The 13,304-nt window shown below is 41.2% G+C and overlaps 1 protein-coding gene, 1 long non-coding RNA gene and 2 other non-coding genes across 5 annotated transcripts in view; all 4 read left to right on the forward strand.

The window, feature by feature from the left end:
- ReepA (Receptor expression enhancing protein A) overlaps positions 1 to 13,304 on the forward strand; it is a 46,729-nt gene that overhangs the window by 4,537 nt on the left and 28,888 nt on the right. The gene's annotated exons all lie outside the window — the stretch shown is intronic.
- On the forward strand, positions 3,381 to 5,868 carry LOC140224820 (uncharacterized). Its single transcript, XR_011900046.1, has 2 exons — positions 3,381 to 3,876; positions 4,125 to 5,868. It is a non-coding gene; the product is annotated as an uncharacterized lncRNA (long non-coding RNA).
- On the forward strand, positions 8,580 to 8,686 carry LOC140224951 (small nucleolar RNA snoR103). The gene has a single exon (XR_011900172.1). It is a non-coding gene; the product is annotated as a small nucleolar RNA snoR103 (small nucleolar RNA).
- Positions 9,175 to 9,281, forward strand: LOC140224952 (small nucleolar RNA snoR103). The gene has a single exon (XR_011900173.1). It is a non-coding gene; the product is annotated as a small nucleolar RNA snoR103 (small nucleolar RNA).

The raw sequence follows: 13,304 nt of genomic DNA on the forward strand, positions 1-13,304 counted from the left end.
AACTTCAAAGGCACGAAGTTGGTCGAAAAATGACGAAGTCACCCTCATTTCCGAAGTTCTACTTTACACTTCTGTATGGTGCCAATGGTTCTAGGCTCCCAAGTTTTTTTTAGAACTTTCCGCAGAATTTCGTGAAATAGCAAATACTTACTTACAGCGCACAATAACGAAAATTTGGTCACAAAGGTATTTTGGACACGCTCAAGGTCCTTGCTCCTCCGACAGGACCAAAATTTTAACCCCCCCCCCCCAATAAGATGGTCCCCTTTGAGATAGGAACATTCCCAAAGTTTCGTTTTTCTATCTCGAACCGTTCCAAAGTTAGAGGGGGGGGGGGGGAGGCTGGACTTTTGGAACACCCTGTAGAAGAATCAATTTGGAAGCAATTTTTCCACATTGATCCATTACTTTACGGCTGTAAGTAACGGGTTTATCGTCATGCCAAAAAATTTATATTAATATTGAAGTTTAGATGTCTCTGGGCTCATCGTTGAAAAAAACGTCCGAGAGAGTCGAAGAAAAGCAATAATTTGCTCACTGCATGCCTAAATGTATCGGTTTATATTCATAACGCAATATTCCTCCGCACGTTTCTTCATTGATTTAAGGGTGCTATCCAGAAGCGAAGGAAGACATTCCCTGGTGTGTACCAAAAATTTTAACTTTTAAAGGCAATTTTTGTCAGTTTAAGTATATTATCGGAGATCCTCTGGAGGCTGATAAAGCTAATTTTCATCTAAATAAAGACGAGTGATAGTGAGCTGATCCTTCTAATCTGTGGAATACGAGGAAATCCTAGAAATCGGCTACAGCAACACTAACGGCCTCATCCAATTAGAGAGTTTTCCCAAACCAAGAACAGTGAAAGTGATCTCCGCCCACGGTTAAATTTCTCGACGCAGCACTTATTTTGGCGCTGCTTTGTTACGTGGATCTCTCGGATCTCTGCACGCTTTAATAAACTGCCTGTACTTCGAGAGAAGTAGAATGACCCGGTTGATTGATAATTGCCGGAGAAAAACGAAAGAGTTTTCTTTTCTTTTTTTTACGGCGTGGATAGGCCTGGAAGAATTAAGTTAGGAATATTAAGAAAAAGGAAAACAGTTATGGCAAGTGTTTCAAGTACTAATTTGCTCCAACTGTCGTGTGAATTATGAATAAGTCTCTCGGCGTATTAATTCAAATTATCTTCTTTTTGAGTCGAACATTGTGATATCACGATGTAAGTTAAGAAATATCAATCTGGTTGTCCCGTTAAGTAATTACGCATCGGATTTTTCTCATAATCAGTCAATACTGATACTGATTAGATGGTATTCCCGTAAATCAATCTTAAATGGACCGAGTTTAGCAGAAAGGAACCAAGCCACATCAGTTATTGTCAAATTTAACTGGGCAATTTAATTTTGTACAAGAGAACGTTTATGCAGACTCCCACAGAAATTTAAAGGAATTTGCTTCGCACTGTGTCAAAAATTCATTGAAAGTTGCACAAAAATCCGCACAACCGTTTTCATGGAAAAAATTAAATTGCCCATTCATATTTGGCAACAGCTGATGTGGCTTGGTTCCTTTCTTCTCAACGCGGTCCAAATCTTCCTATTAATGATATCAAATCAAAATCAGTCTAATATCAATATTAGCCGTAACGCTACCGCACTGATCGACGTAAGGGAAGAGACATCAAGCTTTTTTAGTGTATTCCATGTTTTACTTCAGGTCTTAACCGCAAGATCTTCCAATTTACTCTATAATGGTTCTTCGTAATTGGATGACATCATCTGACCTCAAAAGATTTTAAACGTGGGCTCGAATTTGCGATTAACGGCAATGGTTAGTTGAAGCCCCTGAATGACTCTTACTTACTCGCAAAATGAATGCCCATCGTGAGACGCTTACTTTTCTATACACATCATCACAAAGATTAAGTGGTTTTCCTCTGTACGAATGGAATGCGTTTCCTCCGACTTTTCAATGCGTGAAATCGAAAGTCTTCATTGTAAGCTGTCACACAATTAAATCTAGGGCTGTAGTCAGGCTTCTAAACACGGTCGGAAGAAAGAGAGGCACCGTGCATTTGTAGACTGGGTCATACATCATGATACAGGTGCAAATCGCCAGGGGGCTGCGCACCTCTATAAGTGTTTTGACTTCCTAAGGCGTCATGCGCTAAATTCATCTGCAAAGCAGTTGGGAAAAATTTTGAGTTAGTCAGTTAGTCAATACTAACCTCTGTGCCAAGCTGAGTCTTCGTGGATTCATAAGAGAGACTCGGAGAGGAGAAGAAGAAATTTTGTTGCTTTGGCTAACGGGTAAAATCCCAGAAGTTTCATTCCTGCAATGGGTAAGTTGCGCTGTTCATAGAGTCGTGTTCTGATGCTCGATTCTTGTAGTTCAGCTAAAAGTAATAAGATCTGTCCAAACAGCATCTCTTTACGTTCAGTATCAACCGAGGTATCGCGCTTTGAAAAGTCGGGGTTTTGACGTCATCCTCCGCGGTAGTGACGCCCTTGGTTTCCTCCACCTTGCTTTCATACAAGTTTCACGTTGAGTAACCAGTGCAAATGTGTGTCACATTGACCGAGGAAAGCAAGGTGGAAGAATCCAAGGGTGTCACTACTGTACTGGAAAAAAAACACATTGGATCTAGAGTCCAGACTCTTGAAAACATTGACAAGAAAAAATACTCTTGATTCAATCGGATTTTTGCTTGAATCAAAACGAAATCCGCTTAAATTAAGAGGCTTGGTTCTTGATTTAAGCTAGATTCTAATTGAATCAAGAGTACTTTTTTTTGTCGATGTTTTTAGGAGTCTGGACTCTAGATCCAATGTGCTTCTTTTCCAGTGTGCGGTAGATGACGTCAAAAACCCGACTTTTCACAAGGCGATATTTCGATAAATGTTGAACGTAGAAAGTCGCGGTGTGAATAGATCTTTATTTTTAGCTAATCTCTAAGAATCCAGCATTAAAACACGATTCTGTTAGAGTCCCTTTATACTGAGAGTCAAGACAATTCGGCTCATGGATGTCACAAACGGGAATAAAGATTACAGAAATTGAACGTTTTTCGTAATCTTTGATCGGCCCATTCTCAAATGCCTTTCTCCGTTCCTCCTCTCATTCCGTTTGTTCCTTGCCGAACCCGTAATTCCCTGGTCCATTTCAGATTATAATCTTTGCAATTGGTGAAAATGTAATCTTTATTCCCGTTTGTGACACTGTGGAGGCCTAAAATACGGGAACCAATCAGAAATGGATTCAAATTGTCTTGACTCTCAGTATAAAGGGACTCTAGATTCTGTTACCAGTGCAACTGACCCATTGACCAGCTCAATATTTTTCCCAACTTCGCAAGTGAAATTTTTCTCTGGGATCAATCCCATGGAATGTCCCATGGAGACAAGGTCCACGGTTTCTCAGCCCGTGCACTAGGGAGCCCTAATCAGCGCTTATTGTCGCCGCGCGCATTGGAATCGGCGATGGCTCGTCAACGGCTCCTTTGAAGTGGAACCGTTGCAAGCGTTGCATGGGTTTGATTGTTAGATGACGGGAAACCGATCCGTTTCGCAATGGGACTCGGGTGGAACTCGGGCGCAAATTCTAAATTTAGTCGCCTCGCGCCGCGTACGCGCGCGGGCCCGTGCTCGTGCCTCGAGTGAACCGTTGAACCGTTATTGCTTGCTGCGAGCTTCGGGCTCGGAGCTTAAGGCACCGCGCCACCGGTGGGGGGGGGGGGGGTGCAAGCCCCGAAGCCCCAATCCCGGGTTCCGATCCCGATTCAAAGACCGCCGAACCCGATCCCGTGCCCGGTGCGCGTCTTGGCACGCGCGTCCACCAACCCCAGCCACAGCACATCGCCGGTGTTGCCAATTCGTAAATTGATTAATGCCTCACTGGAAAAAAGAACACATTGGATCTAGAGTCCAGACTCTGAAAAACATCGACAAGAAAATATACTCTTGATTCAATCAGATTTAAGCTTAAATCAAGAACCAAGCCTCTTAATTTGAGCGGATTTCCTTTTGATTTAAGCTTACATCTGATGGAATCAAGATTCCTTTTTCTTGTCAGTGTTTTCAAGAGTCTATGGACTCTAGATCCAATGTGTATTTTTTTTCCAGTGGACCCTTTTTCCCTCTCCATGCTTGAACAAGTGGAGCGAGTAAGTGAAAAGTGAGATAAATCGCTCATTTTACCGGCAAATCGGGAATTTTGCTACTAAATCGTACGTTTGGCTGTGAGGCAGATCAGAAATGAGGCCCCTCTGACTTTGGGGTGCGTATCTTTCCCAATGAACCCCGGAAAGAACAGTTAGTTATACGGAGAGTAAGGCTGAAGTGGATATTGAGATACGTCCTTCTTCCAGAGGGGCGAAATGTGCTGTGAGGATAAAAAGCCGGATTGAAGTGAACGGTCAGCATTTTGGAACTTTCTGCATCCCTAGGATAGCGAACATCAGGGTAAGCTCTCAAATTCGGGAAGTAGCAGGAATTTCAAGTATTTTCAACTGATTTCTCGCGGGTTGCAGCGTCTTTAGGGTCGTGCATGAAATACGTAACGCATCAAGGGGTAAAGGGGTGTGAGCCTGCGTTGCGGGTGCATCGCAGGGCAAGAAAGGTGCTGAGAGCTGCGTTACGTAACGCCAGAATTGGCACTCGCCACCGATTTTTCGAAGATGTAAGATGAAACATCAGCGTGAGGTGGCAATGATTTCATCCCTAAATCATCTTAAAATGCTAATTATGTGATGAACGGGTAATTGTCTGTGTTACGGCCACCTCCTGCTGGGAGGGCGAGGGGGGAGGGGAGGGTGGTAAAAAAAAATTAAATTCTCAGCGTTACGTTTTTCATAAACGGCGTTTTCGTTTTGTTTGCCTCGTAACGTGTAACTAACATTGCGCTAGATTCTAGACTCAGAAGATGCTCTCTTACAATCAAGAAAACTATGCATACGAGTGTATCGTATCCCCTCGTGGTTCAGCTTGTAGCGTATTGTAGAAAGATGATCAAACACTATTAATATCGAACGCTTGTGAAGCAGCTGCCCCGGATAATGAGTCTTTTCAGCGGTTTGAAACAGAGCCCAAGTGTTTATTTGGCGCGCGCATCTGGCATTGGTTGGTATCCGTGCAAGCTTGATTATTTTTCCGCAAGTTAAGTTGGTAGCCGTGTGTAAGTGGGTTGAAAATTGGCCGCGTTTCTAGTTTTGCCCCTCCGTTCAGCGCGAATTCTGCAGCAGCCCGCGAGTTTTTTTTCTTCTGTTGTTACCGAATTACTCCAACGAGAACTTTCCGATAGCCTCCCGCATCCTCCAGCCATTCCAGACGAGCTGGAAACTCAAACAAGAAACCAATTTCATTCGGAACTTCGGGCGTCGAAGTTTATTTCCGTCGACGAGTCGCTGAACTTGGTGCGCAACAAAACTGTGTCGTGAACTTGACGTAACCTCAACTCCGATCAAGTCATTTGTCGGGTTCGGTTCGGTCGGATCTCGTTGTGTCTGAAAAAATTACTTCCTCGGATTCTACAAACTCCGCGTCACTGGACTTTTCGTGGTGACAGTTATGGAAGTCCTGCGGAAATACTACAGCTTTCAAGAAGCTTGGGAAGGCACCGAGGTGACGCTTTTCTTCCTAGCGCCGTCCATATGAGCTTCGTTCTTATTCCCAGTTGAGCTGCATTTCGTGGACATTGAAGTTATGTCACAGCCGATCAAACCCCAGATCAGGATAACATTCGTCTGGAACGATCAAGTTTTTGTTATTTATATTTGAACCCGAAAGGATTTTGCCGCAACATGTAATGCTGGTTGGATGTTTTTCTTTTGGATGTTACTTTCTTAATATATTTTTCTGGAAATTCTCATTTCTTTTTATTGTCATCGCAATGTTAGGATCATCTTCCTGTTGAATGTATAACGTTTTGATATCATTAGGAGACTCATATATTCCTGTCTTGAAACATTCAAGGTCTTTCAGACTGCGGTGTTTAATTTACATCGTGGCGAATCAACGTATTTTATTAATACGTAGAAAAATGAAACGTTTTGTTAAAATGATCGCACTTTCAAAGAAATCCTCACGGGTTTCTTGATATCTACACAGGTGTAAAATCGGACCGCAAAATTAAAGAATCAAAGATTTCGTATGCCCTTTTTTAAAATTAATGTTTATTAAAGTACATAAGTGCGTAACAGTACAAGTAGGGTTCATTATACACGAAAGTTGTTATACATGAAACTATCAAATGAAAGAGTTGACAAAACTTTGAGTTAACTTAAAACTGAAAAAAATCGCAATTTATCCGCAGTTGGGACGCTAGAGTTCAATATAAAGTACATCGAATAGGAACCGAGAAAATGGCCTAAAAACATGGCTTTACATTTTCCCTCAAACTTTAATAATATTGAAGGAATTCAATTTTGAAATATTTTGTGGCGTTTTTTGCACAGGAACCATTAACGGAGCCATTAAAACCATTAAAAAGATAGAGATCTTTTGAGGGACTCTGAATTTTTCTTGCCCTCTCTTTTCTTTTCCTTTTGAGTATAATTTTAAATACAAAACCTTTTCAAGGACAAAAAGTTGTATGCGCAGTCTCTTGAAATTGGTAAAAATGCAATGCTTTGGGTGAAAAATCAATGTTCAAGGAGGTTACACAGCAAAGCTTCCTTTCATTTTAAGACCAGAGGCAAGATTCCCTAACTTTTTTCTGGGTTTCCCATGACTTTTCAATAACTTTTTTTCCATCAAAGTTTTTTTTTTTTTTTTTTTTTTTTTTTTTTTTTAAAGAAATTCAGTCATGATGGAAGAGCTTCCCTTCTGATCATGCAATTGAATTTTTTCAGGCTGAAGCTCAGAAAACTAATTTGAAAATGCACTAATACAGCTTGCACTTTCCCTGTCGCATTCGATATTTTGAACGAACACTGGAAAAAAAAAAAAAAAAACACATTGGATCTAGAGTCCAGACTCTTAGAAACATCGACGAGAAAAAATACCCTTGATTCAATCGGATTTTTGCTTAAATCAAGAACCAAGCCTCTTAATTTGAGCGGATTTCCTTTTGATTTAAGCTTAAATCTGATTGAATCAAGAGTATTTTTTCTTGACGATGTTTTTAAGAGTCTGGACTCTAGATCCAATGTGTTTTTTTTTTCCAGTGAATGCTACTGCCGAGTAACTTTTCTCGTCGGAATGGGTAATTGGCGGCCGCATCGAACATCGATGTCCACTCAAATATTCGTGCCCGATCAGCTGACAATGAGAATGAGACTAATGGCTGGTGTATCCGGTTGATTTGAAAGGGTGGTGGGGCTTCGCCGGAAATCACGGATGGAGCTTCTAAATCACGTCGCCAGGCTCGTAACTGATGCTAATTCTGCCGTGCTAAGGAAGAACGCCGTATGAGCATTTGAGAGTTGCCAAATCTCCTATGATAAAATGTTTATATTTGAGGAAAATTAGAATATTTTTCGTTGAAATTTTCAGGAGCTTTAAATCAAAATACAAACAAAATTCTCTGAAAAATTGGAAGAAAAATTTTCGTAAGTTTTCCAGGGAATTTGTGATTTATCAAAGACAATTTGGCAACGCCTTATGGCTCATGCGGCGTTTTTCCTTAGCACGTCAAACTTGTAAGTAGGATAGGAGAAACCCACCGAGTCTCGGGCGCCGTGGCGTCCCTCAAGTAGAAAAAATTCTCCTTTTAATGAGAATTTTGAAATCGCAGAATTTGCATGGAGCCAGAAGCCGTATGACCTACGAGTTTTTTTCTGTTTTCCTGTAATCGTAAAAAGCGACTGGGAATTCTAGAAAGAGCAGTTCTCTGTCCATGTTTCATTCACTATTGGGGGTTGTTTTGATGCTTATTCTACTTCCCCCCCGTCGAATCAGGATCTTAATTATACTGTACTACAAAGTCGAGTAATTTTTACTCGCTTTTCCTATCATATTTATTTATTTTTGTTTTTTCACATTGACAATAAAATGAGTTGCAAAAGTCAGAATTTAGCACCGCTCTCGCGCTAACGTCTGAATAGTTTATAATAGGAGTGAGAAATCAAGTTCGCCTTCAATTCGATGGATACCATTTGAGCGGTTCCGGAGTTTAAATAGTTGTATCATATATTTTAGTTCACCTTGATGTCCGAAGAACGAGTGAATTTTGTTGTAATCTTCGTGTTTTTAATAACCATCAATGCGAAACGCCCAGCACTGAACGTTTTATCGATTCTCCCTGCAGAAAAAATACTTTGCTACTAACTTTAAAAATTCAGGTAATTTTGAAATTGGATTAAACTTGCAACCCTGTTAGGATATAGACGATAGACACATTTCTCTCGCATGTCGATATTTAGCCAAAAATGTCATGTTATCTTGTCCAAAATGAGGATACCGAACATAGATACATTGATCATATTGATTGATCTTCAATATTTCGATCAGTTTTGATAGATTGGGGACTTAAGTGTTTTTTCCACCATTTTAGACTTGTTTTTGTTCTTGTATTCTTATGGTGATCGGTTAATTTTTTATTGGCTTGGTAAGTATTGACGTCTTAATTCTTGGCTTTGCATATAAGATGTGCATTTGCCGTGATTGTGGACGAAAAGCAATTTGTAGGCTTTAGGTGGGCTTGCAAGTGAGTTTTAGCTTGCCCATAAAGGAACCAACAAATAATTAAAAGCGTTTCATTCTCTTTAAGGGGTCAGTTTTATCATATGTGGTCAAGAGTTACCCTCTGGTTAAATGTTAGTAGATACTTAGAGTACCTGTTAACTGTTAACTTCTAGGCAATTAAGTTTTTAGCTTTTCTGAAATTCCAATGGGTCCAAAGCTGTCATTGACTCTTTAAAAATAAGTGCAGGACACAAAAAAACAAATTAAAATTTTGGCAACTCAAATAAGTTACATCCACATTGGAGGTAATACAGCTGGCTCTAATAAGAGAGTGGTGTTTTGACATTTATGTAATCATAATTTTTGTATTTTAATTATGGATGTAATTATTGGTAAAATTTCACTGGATCGGTATACTGACGTCTTACCACTAAGCTTTGCACTTGACTGCCGTGTTATGGAAAAAAGCAATAAGTGCATTTCTCTCACGGTTAGCATTTGTTCTTAGCTCATTCCAGAATGCTCTCATTGCATTTGGCCGTAACACGGCAGCTAAGGTGTGCATTTGCCGTGATTATGGACGAAAAACAATTAGTAGGCTTTAGGTGGGCTTGCGAATGAGTATTAGCATACCCATAAAGGAACCCACGGATACTTAAGTGTTTCAGAATTTCACTTAAAAGTTCCATGAACTTTAGATATGCTAGCTGATGTAGGTACCCATGTTCTATGTTCACGTCTTCAGATAACTTTCCCCATTTTCTTTCTTTCTTATTAAGAATTCTGACAAATTATCAAAAGCACTGCGATTTGTTTATTTTTCATTGCCTTAAAGCAAGGTCTCTCCTGAAAATACTCCTTTTTCGACCAATCAAAAATTATGATTTTTTCTTTATTGAGTTTATACTTTGAGCTTGCAGGACTCCATGGTTTCTCCTTCATTTTTGTGGCTCTCCTTTGTAAACATCCTTTTGTTCATTTTCCAGAGGTGTAGGTGGCCTCCGACGCTACGGCACCGCGTAAAAAAACTCAGTACTACCTCTATTACCTCTACTATTACCTCTTTTTGTACCTCGTTGCACTTTTAAAGGAACACTTCCGTAAGGATGAAGTAAAAATTAAAAAATTACGTGCGCAAAAAGTGCTCTGTAATACCAGCAATTAAAATAATGCAGAAAAAGATAAAAGGAAAAGTACTACTGAGTAGTTGTAGGTATTTAACGTTGTCTTGAAAGTTATATTTTCGGCACTAAAGTCTAATTTTTTTCCTCTGTTTACCACACACAGCACATCAGCTGTAACGTTGTCCTTGCCATGAATGAGCACCTACAATGACTCGTGAACGTTTATGGTGTTTTCCGTTTTCAAAATATTTGCTCGGCCTTATCTTCATGAATGTTCGAAATTATCGGCGCTTTGAATTTTCGTCCAATCGATCTGGTCCTAGAATCCGTCTCCTTCTCGCCTCGAGTCATCTCCAGCCCCCCTCCCCTCACCGCCACCCCTTGCAACCAGAGAAGAGACGCCATCCAAGTCAACCGAACAGAATTACCCAATCCTATCCGAGCTTTTTTGTTTTTCTTAATGGCGCTGCCAGTTTATTTATAACATCTAACTCTTTTATTTTCCCATCTCGATCTATCACTGGGAAGTCGGGTTTCAGGAGCAGATTTATATGATAAAAAGAAAAAAAGATTAAAACGAGCAGTGAATCACGCTCCTGACTTTGAAACCAGGCGGAGAGAGCAAGTTGCGGAGGGGGAGGGGGCGGCCGGCCCTTTGGCGCTCGGGCGTCTATTTTGGAAATAACTCCGGGGAGCCGGGGCCTCGGGGCCGCTCCCCCCCCCCCCCCCCACCAACACCGAGGAGAGCTTTCAGTATTCATTGTGAGTGTAAATCAAACATAAATGTCACTGGACAGACGGCAGGTAGAGGGGAAGGGGGCGCTTTGTGGTTGGAACACTGCAGATGCGGGGGTCAAAGAACCCTTACAATTTTAGAGGCTCCGCCACGCCGCACAGTGGACCGAGTCAATAGGTGAGGTCGGACGAAATTCGGAAACTTTAAACTCTTATAACTCTGTGCATACAGATCTTTGAGGTTCTTAAGGTGGTTTCATTGGCTTCCTCCTGAAATTTTCTTCAAGAAGCACCCCTCAAAGTTGAAAATGTGACGATGTAAAAATAAAAATCGACAGTTGTAGTCAAAATTTTCACGGCCGACCTTTCTGATTAACTCGATCCACTGTGCGCTGCGCGCCGCTCGTGCGGGATCCGCCACACTTCGTTACAGATCTTTTTATAATCAGCGCAGGAATGTCGCCGATTTTCATAGGTCAGGAGCTCCTCGATTTTGATCGTTGACACTTCGGGAGAAAAGGAAAAAACTTAGTGCTCTGCAGTATTGTGTGGCTGATTTTGACCCAAGTAACCCAGGCCTATTGGCCATTGGAAATAAATATAATCCGAGTTTAGTATCAAATGTACGTATTTCTGCCAGACGGAATGGAGATGTTGCATGTGTGAGGAATTTGCGATTTGACTATTGATTCTTATGTAAAAGTTCGCGAGAAACACGATGGTGCCACTGGTTTTCTCTGAAATCAACTCCCAAGCTCACAAAAAGCTCTCAAGTTGAGGCCAAAATGGAGGGGATATCCCATGCTATCCTGAGAGTCCACCTCTACATCAAGACGAACTCTCCATGCAAAGATAGGGAGCAAATACATTAGCAGGGATGTCGTGTTTTCAGTTTTAGAGCCCCCAAATAAAGTGGCAGCCCTGCCAATGTATTTGCTTCCTATCTTTGTATGGAGAGTTCGTCTTGATGTAGAAGTGGACTCTCAGGATAGCATGGGATATCCCCTCCAGTTTGGCCTCAACCTGAGAGCTTTTTGTGAGCTTGGGAGTTAATTTCAGAGAAAACCAGTGGCACCATCGTGTTTCTCGCGAACTTTTACATAGGAATCAATAGTCAAATCGCAAATTCCTCACACATGCAACATCTCCATTCCGTCTGGCAGAAATACGTACATTTGATACTAAACTCGGATTATATTTATTTCCAATGGCCAATCGTGGTAGGAGCCGTGAGCTTCCGTCTCTGAATGAAATCCTCCTCGGGCTGTTCTCGAATAGGAAGCGGAGAAAGTCGATAAGTAGCGTCGTCGTCGCGACCACCACCGCCAGACACCACCCACCTCCTGTCCATAAGACTACTAATTACCTTCCAACTTCTCCTTAGTTTTTTAATCTATTCTACTCGCGTTCGTCGAAAGAAGACTAGCATCCATCTAAAGATGATACAACTAGTCTTGCCGTTATGCAGTCGCGCAGAAAGAGGTACAGGTATGCACTGAGCGTTTAAAAACTGCTGCGTTTCTGTCGCATTAAAACTTAATCTATCAGCAGAAATCAGACGAAAAGAAGCCTGACCAAGGAGATAAATCACTGTAGTCACAGACGAAAAAATCTCAATATCTTTGAAAATTCGTACCAAAATTGCAGTCTGGCTACCGACTGAACATCGGATCAAAAATAATTGAATCGTGCTCGCAGTAATTTTTACGTTACTAGGGCTTACGCCCTACGGTCCAACCAACCCCAGCGCTTTGCGTTTCAGGCGTTGTGCGTTACGCCTGATGAAGTCTTATGATTTTATGTCATTGCGGAAGATATTTTTTAGGTAGTAATACCATATTCAGAATTTTTAAGCTACGCTCTATGATGTATCTTGCAGCGTTCACCCACGAATTTGAAATTTTATCGTAGTAGATTTCATCTTATGGCCAGTGGCGTGGCGTGCTTTGCGATATATCGATTCATCCGTCATTTAAGCCTATAAAAAAGGATCGATAAACAGGATGTTCGCAAAGAACACCTTAATAATCGATCCTGTACCATATACTCAAGTGGGAAAATATCGATAATCGATCATTCACGCCTTGCTACTGCTCATGACCTGCTAAAAGACTTTCAAATCTGCTGTAATACGTTGATAATGTGACTGCTTTCCACGGTAACTTTTAGGATGCTGCGGTATTGGTGGTCGAGCGTAGTTTTGCAGCTTATACGGGTTTCAGTTCTTATTATGTCAGGCTCACTCCCCGCCATTTTTCAGTGATAAGATCTAAAATGTGAAGGAAATTGGTTATCAGTTTAATAGTTCACAGTAATTATAGCCATTGTCTGGGACTCTATATAGTCGAATTAATCGTATACTCAAATCCTCTCATGTGGTAGGGTCAGGTTGAACTTTTTTCTGTCAAAGCACCCATTCCCATTGTCCACTTAGCTACTTCCTTGTTCGTGCGCCTGCGGACTGTCCGACTTGGCGCGGTGCGGCGGCGCTATTGCGTGCTTTTTGTTCTACGACGCGACAGATGAACTGTAACCTATGTATGATGATTGCCAAATGGCACCATAAATATAGATGTTGCTATTGAAAAAGGACAATGCACTCCCCATATTGCAGCCTCTTATGTTAGACGTTTCGACTCGGCAGAAATAGTTCTTTTTGCAAGATTTGACACGTTCAGAAACATTTTACTGTAATTGGGAGGCTCGTCCCACCAATCAGCTGATGCTGGTGCTTTCAATTAGAGCGAATTTTTGTGAGGCAACGGAAGAAAACACATACAAACTTGTGTCAATGTTTGCCTCTGTTCCTAAACATATGTGA

The sequence above is a fragment of the Bemisia tabaci genome, chromosome 6 (genome assembly GCF_918797505.1).
Source record: "Bemisia tabaci chromosome 6, PGI_BMITA_v3".
In the NCBI taxonomy this organism is placed as follows: Eukaryota; Metazoa; Arthropoda; class Insecta; order Hemiptera; family Aleyrodidae; genus Bemisia; species Bemisia tabaci.